The sequence below is a fragment of the Mycteria americana genome, chromosome Z (genome assembly GCF_035582795.1).
Source record: "Mycteria americana isolate JAX WOST 10 ecotype Jacksonville Zoo and Gardens chromosome Z, USCA_MyAme_1.0, whole genome shotgun sequence".
Taxonomy (NCBI): Eukaryota; Metazoa; Chordata; class Aves; order Ciconiiformes; family Ciconiidae; genus Mycteria; species Mycteria americana.
Window position 1 is genome coordinate 6,643,813 of NC_134396.1, and position 7,428 is coordinate 6,651,240.

Below are 7,428 nucleotides of genomic sequence, written 5' to 3' on the forward strand. Positions count from 1 at the left end.
TTCTGAGCTAGAAATATCATCATTCTGTTGTTTAGTGATTTTGGATACACAGCTATGTTCTGGCCTCTACTGCAATGCACACTTAAATATTTACATTAAATAGTCAGTTAATACAAACACATAAACACGGCTTGAAGCAGGAACTGAAATCTTGAAATTTTTCTCTCTTAAGCAGATGAATAGCCATGTAACATTGCCGGCCCACAAATTCATCAAATGCTGTTTAAAAGAAGGTAGGTATTTTGATCCCATGATTCCATATGCGATAATCAAAAGAGATGGTCAGGAGATAGAACGTATAAATGCAGACATAAAAAAGCATTAGAATACAGACTCTTGGAGACTTATCTTGGAAACCTGAGCCTTGCCATGCTCCAAGATCTCCCATCCTGTGCTGCAAGGGACTCCTAAGGCTTTTCCCATGGAGCCTTTACCCATGTAGAAGCCTTAGTAAAGTACTAGCACTTTCTAGATTGTATCCTTTTTTTAAAGATCATTGTAACATTTTGACAGCAGATATAATTTTATCTGTCTCACACATTTTTTCTGCAGCACTGATTTATTTTGGAGGTCCTCCTTTGTATTCTAATTCAGAGCCTAAACTGTATGTTTAGGAGTTTTTCTTTCACTCCTTTCCATCACAGAGGTAACTTAATCCCTTGCTGTCAGCTCCATAAGCATTGTTGCATCAGTTTACAGGCTTGAATTCCAGTCTTGTTGTTCAGAACAACCATGATGAAAGTGCCTGAATATCTGATGCAAGAGCACAGTCCCCACGTGGCAGCTGTACCTTATTAGCCACATCTTAACATTTACCCCTCTGTTTCTCTGTCTCCGAGAAGGCTGCAATCCCCACCCCTAGTCTCTTCTGCTCCTCTGCTGCTCACTATGCTTATTTTGGCAGCAGGACTTTCAGCGACTTGCTCTCATCTCACCTTCTGCTGCCCTGTGCTTAAATGAAATGAGCTAGAAAGGATGTTGTCCTGCAGCAGTCACAGGTTTTATAATGAGGGTGTGTTCCAGTCCCAGGTAGCTTTCCAAGTTGCTGGCTTTCTGATACTCTATGCTAGTCAGTGACAGGATGTCTCAAGGGGTTATAGAAGCCTGGGCTTGCACAGCAACACAGAAGGAAAACTTCTGTCTTCTGCAGCTTAAAAGGCTCCAGAAACTCTGTCTTTGTCACTTGAGATGATTTCAGAATCAGTCCTACTTGAAAGTATCTTCTTGCAGAAAGTCAACAGAGCTTTCAGATGCTTTTATCCACTCATTTTCTGAGTACAATTGCTGGGTTTGATATCACTATGGGTCACACTCTGCCCTTACCTACTTACACAACCACTCATTTTGGGTGTAATGAAAAGCTCAGTGTGGAATTTAATCAGACTTTCTTTTTTTCCTCTCTCCTTTCCCGTCCCCTTCCTTCCCCTCCCCTCGCTTCTCTCTCTCTCTCTTCCCCACCTTCCCTTCCCTTCCCTTCCCTTCCCTTCCCTTCCCTTCCCTTCCCTTCCCTTCCCTTCCCTTCCCTTCCCTTCCCTTCCCTCCCCTCCCCTCCCCTCCCCTCCCCTTCCCAGGAGGAAGAGGAGAGGTGGGTGCAGGTCAGAAAGGTGCCCTGTGGGGGAGGAAGTCGTACCATAGGAGCTAGGTCTAGTCTTTCCCTTACAGCACCAACCATAGGGACTGCAGCATATTTTCCTCATGGAGCCTTGTGCTCTGATTTCCCAGTGATCATGCTATAAACCCCTCCCTCTTTGGAAAGGAAAATAAGAAAATGGACCTGAAATGCCCTTTGAGTATATCTCCTCAGGGAAGGAGATGACCCTGTCCCAGATGAAAACATTACATTGGTAGCGGTCACTTGAGTTACTTCATTTTTTGTTATCTAAATATGAAAGGCATAACTTTTAGCATAAACATCCCACTATCTGCCTTCCCTGTGAGTCCTTCACTAAGTATCTCCATATTTGTTCTTGTTTATGCTTCACTCAGACCGTAAGCTTGATGTCTGCCCTTCCAGGAAGCAAGCAGTTAAAATTCAATTTGAAATAACAGTTCCCACAAGTTTCATTTACCTCAGTAATTACTGTTTAGGGAGAGTGAAAAAAAACCCACAAGTCCCTAAATCCCTATAGTTTGCTGGTAGTTCCTCTTTGCAGCTGACATCGTATTTACTGATATATTTTAATTCAACCATGAAAAATTAGTCAAATACCAATAACTTTGTTATCCAGAGTGCTGACAAAGGAAATAATGGAGCAATTAAACGACACATTGGAACAGGCTCATTAAACAAATATAGCCACCATTTTACTCGCAGCAGCATCTTCATTAAAACCGGGCTTAGTATCAGGCAGAGGGAGAGGAAGAAAAGGGAGGGTGGCTGGGAAAGTGAGAAAGGGAATGCAGTAATATTTTGCAGGACATTTTCCAGCATGGGAAAGAACAAGGTACAAAATTTTGTTTATCTTCTGTCAGAGAGTCAGTGCCAGCAGTGGGCTACATTGAATTCCCCTCACATGATCAAGGACCTTCTCAGTTCACATTTGAGTAGCTTTATAAGAGAAATAAATCATCTTGATTCAGCAACAGAGTAACTCCTGCAAAGTGGCAAGTGGACAATAGGATATTGTGCTCCAACCTACGCAGGATTATAGGTGTTCCTGCAGGATCTCCTGTAAGTCTCCAAAAGCCACAGGAACTAGTCAACTGCTCACCATCAGGCGTTTACCTAAGCACATCGGCAAACTGGGAAGGAATGTGACCGGACACAGCCCCTGTGGCAGATGCAGCAGCATCCTTTCTTAAGCTAGCACAGTGAGCTCAGTTTTCTGCATGGATCCTAGGATTTTCAATGAAGTATTTATTGTCATCTTGAGCAGTAAGTAACTAGCCATTTGAACAGGTTGTTTGCTCATTTTACAGCTCTTCAACAGGAGAGATCAGGTGGAGAAGAGTTTTCTAGGCTAAGAATATCCCCTGTCTGAATCTGCAAGCAGATGTCTTGAAATGACTAGATTCTCTTGGGGAATCTATTTCTGCTGGAAACAGCAAATCTGCCTCAGTCTGAGCCTTTCGAGCTCACTCAAGTAAATATCTCACTGGCTTCACAGGTTATCATGCCCAAGTCATGTTTGCAGCCACAGTTCCCCCACAGTGAAGATCTCCCACCGCACTTCTAGCCAGGCTGTGAAAATCCAGTTCCTGGCACCTACTTGTTTATTAGTTTCGTATCACCTGATGTGGGAACTGGATGCCACAAAGCAACCCCACCCCTCCCTTTCCAGTCTATACAGGATTCACGCATGCAACATTTAATGTTAATTTGAAGTACGAAATCTCTGCCATACATAGGTTGGAACCATTTTAATTTCAGAGAGTAATTATTCAGCCAGCATAAAAATGCATGAGTTAGAGGTAAAAAGGGATGGCTCACTAAGCAGGCCCAGCAGGGGAGCAGCACTCTGCGCTGCCACCTGGGAGAGCCAAGTGCTGGTGGGAGCGCCCTCAGAACAGGCAGGTGCTGATTATCTCATGCATGACAGAGGTGGACGATGCATTTTTACAATAGCAATAGCAGGCATGTGTTGGCATCTTTGAAATGCCTTCTGAACATTAAGGATTAATTCCGGCCTTTCTGTTCCCTTCCTCTGTGAACTCTGAAAATGTGAAAAGCAAAAGGCAAATAGGGCAACAAAACCAAAGCATGAGGCAGAGACAGGGAGTTGCTGCAGTGTAACTCCCTCATCACCACAAAAAGTGCCTCCGGCATTACCTTGGCACATTCAGGGCCAGCAGGATATATGGAGGTCTTTGACCAAAGGGAGCAGACACATAACTTTGGCATACTTCCCTGTAGCCCTGGGGAGGTTTGTGGTTCCAGCAGCACCTCCTCTCACCCTAAGGGGACAGGAGGCCTATTACTGGCTTCGGAATTAAATGCTAAGAAACTATAACCAATGCATCCATGAAAATCAGCCTCGCCCTAAGCATTCAACTGTTTTGCATCCCACAGATCTCTAGCTGGGAGATCCAATTGATCTCCTATAGTCAAAACTGTGCACAAAGCCTGACAAAACTCTGCTAGTGCCTCTAAAATTCACCAAGGTGCAGAGCAAAAGAGGTTTTTTAGGCCAAGTGGAAATACAGGCCAATGGTGGGCTGACACAACCACCTCTACTTGGAGCCAGCAGAGTAGTTGCTGTGGCAAACAGTAGGGATGGCCATAGGAGAGAAGTGCTGTAACAGCTGGTGGTATCCAAACTTTCTCTTAGCATCGTTATCAGCTGGGTGGAGCCGTCCCTCATTTAGGCCCAGAAACAACAAGTCCTGGAAAGAGAGTAAAAGCAGCCCCCATCTATGTGGCTCAGTGGAAGGTTAAACAGCAGGAAGGTCATAATGTTAATGGTCAGAAATGTGGGGAGCAGCAATGGCTTGGGAACAAAGATAAAGAGGTTTGGGTGAGAGCGTGTGAACAATTAATTTCATAAGAGAGCAAGGAGAGAAATGGGTGGATGAAAGGAGGGTGGATCAGAAGGACTCAGGTTGGTTTGAGATCTATCAATACAAAGATAGAATCTGAAGACATAGCATCAGGTGAGATCACCAAAAAGTGAAGTGATGGAGCTAAGAACATCTTGTTAATTAAGTTCATCTACAGTCTAGCTCATTTCCAGCCTCTATTGATTTTCAGTATATATTCTGCCCTGAGAGATGTTTACTCAGCTCTTTTGTTCAAATAATGATTTAAGCACTATTCTGTCCCTACTCGTCAGCCTCTACACAGGATTAATCCTGTAGGCTGCTTCACATGGGAGGGGATCCTGGGGTTGCAAACTACACATACTATCATCTTGGGGGTCTGGCTTTCTTATTAAAAAACATGAACAGCAAAACTAAAGTCCATGCTGGACCCAGAATGAATCTGTAGTTATTGCTGTGCAGCTCTATGCCTAGCTTTTCAGTTACATGTCTGACGTCCCAGAAAGATCCTTGGCCCAGACTTTGTGCAGGAAAACAGAATTCATACTTTGCATCTAGGTCAACATTACAGTAACATCATTGCTGTGGGCAAAGGCAAACAGGTTTTTGCACACCAGGTGAGCTGCAGGAAACTACTGTCTGAGTGCTCTGGGTGCATAGCAATTGTAATGCATGTGACTTAGCCTAACTTTCTTTCACTGCAGGCTGAGCTTATACAGGTGTTATAAAGTTCACATATTGGAAAAGCAAGGTTTATAAGGTTCACATATAACATAACCTGAACTAGCATAGAAGAGGACTGCTAAACCCTTGCTACTACAAAGACATACCCATAGACCCAAAGAGTGGTTTTAAAAAACTGGTCTCTCATCACATTACACAACAGAGTAGTGGCTCTTTGAAGCAACTAAAAGTAGATGCTGCCTCTTGCAATCCTGGTTCAACACAGCAGAGCATAAAGCGTTTGGCAGCAGGTAGAAAAGGAAAAGCTGAAATTTATTTTACACAAATTGGCAAACTCTAGAATAACTCCAGCTTCCCTGTAAGGGTCACTGTACGCTGTTTCTTCCAAAACAAAGCCTTTTTAGGGGATCAAGAATTGCATTGGGAATGGTTCAAAGCTGCACCAGGGGAGGTTTAGACTGGACATCAGGAAGCATTTCTTTACTGAGAGGGTGGTCAAACACTGGAACAGGCATCCTAGAGAGGTGGTTGATGCCTCAAGCCTGTCAGTGTTTAGGAGTCATTTGGACAATGCCCTTAATAACACGCTTTAACTTTTGGTCAGCCCTGAGGTGGTCAGGCAGGTGGACTACATGATTGCTGTAGGTCCCTTCCAACTGAACAATTCTATTCTGTTCTGTTCTGTTCTGTTCTATTCTATTCTATTCTACATCACTGATTTCACAACAGACACAACAAAAAGCACGTTGTTTGGCAGTCTAAAAAAAGGACGTAAAATCCCTTTCATGTACAACATGCTCTTTCTCTAGATTTCTTTCCAATTCCTCATATCCTACCCAGGAAAAAAACACCAAAGACAAGTCCATGGAAGTAGGAGGAATGCTACACTCCCAGTGTGTGCAAATCACTGCATTAATGGTGTCTTTTGTGGAAAATCCCACGTGGTTCTTTCCTTGTGCAACTGCTGAAGAAAATAAATGCACTTCTTGGTGCCAAAATGTGGTAGTTGGACTGAATGTTGGTAGATAAAGCTCTCCTTACCCAAATCCCATGCAAGTGACACACAAATAACCAAGAGTATAGGAAAATCAGCAATGCGGATCTTGTTTTATTGGTTTTTCCACTCAAAGGGTCCTGCCACTTATCACAGATCTCTGTAACTACAGCCCCTCTGCACACAGGCAAGACTAAACTCATGCTGTGGTAAAGTCTGGGACACTTGGGCTGAAACAAGACACAGGGTAATATGTTCATGCTACAGGGGTCAGGAGGAGGTCAGGTGGCATCAGCAGCTTTTTAGGAACGGCTGCCTCTCAGGCTAGAGCTGGGTCAGGCTCCACTGCTCGGCAGTTAGTGAAGCTTCGAGCATTCAGCAGGCCAAGCAAAGCTCGTTAAAAATAAGGAAGAGTGGGGGGAGGAGAGCAGAGAGACGAGAGGGCAAGCAACAAGAACGTAGCCAGTCGTGGTACAATGGAAACTTCCTGCTGGCGTTAAGCCCAAAGGCAGCCATAGTCCTAGCATTCAGGAGAGGAAGCAGGGGACAGAGGTAGCAGGAGACAAATGTTAAGAAAAAGGAATGACTGCCACTGAGAGAATTGTTTATTTTGGTCTACTTGTTGCACTTACTACTTCAAATAAATCATCGTTATTTGAGCTTTTTGTGTAATGATGTTACTCAGTTGTTGGGCTCTTTCCAATAAGTTTAAATGCTTCCTGCTTGTAAGGTGCTGGAAGGTCAAAGACAGATCTTCAGATTTGGTCCAAATGAATCCAACAACCGTAAGACAGTCTTCCAAAAAGCTCAGTTTTATGGCTAATACTAGGATAACTTTTTTTTCCAGTTAGATCTGATGCAACTGCTGGGTTCCTCTGCGTACCTCATATATACTCTGGAACTACATCTATCAGTGTAACAGGAACAGGTAGAAAGAAATTACTTTGCAAGATTGAAGGAATTACAAGGAATCTAAACAGACTTGCCTCTTTCCCAAAAATGTGTGGCAACTTTATGCTTACTTCCATTATCTTCAGAGTTTCAACCTTTAAAGACATCACTGGAAGTACTCTGGAAAGAACAATGACCTCTACTGACTTTGCATGTTACAGTCCCTGAGGCTGCTCATTGAAAAGAGGAACCATGAGCCGGCCAGAAGCCCTGCACTGGTGCTCATGTCCTCTCTCAGTGGATGGAAGCATTTTGGAAGCATTTTGTTCCTCCACCACGAGGCTTCACTGAGAGTATCTCCACTGCAAAGATTTGTCATGGCT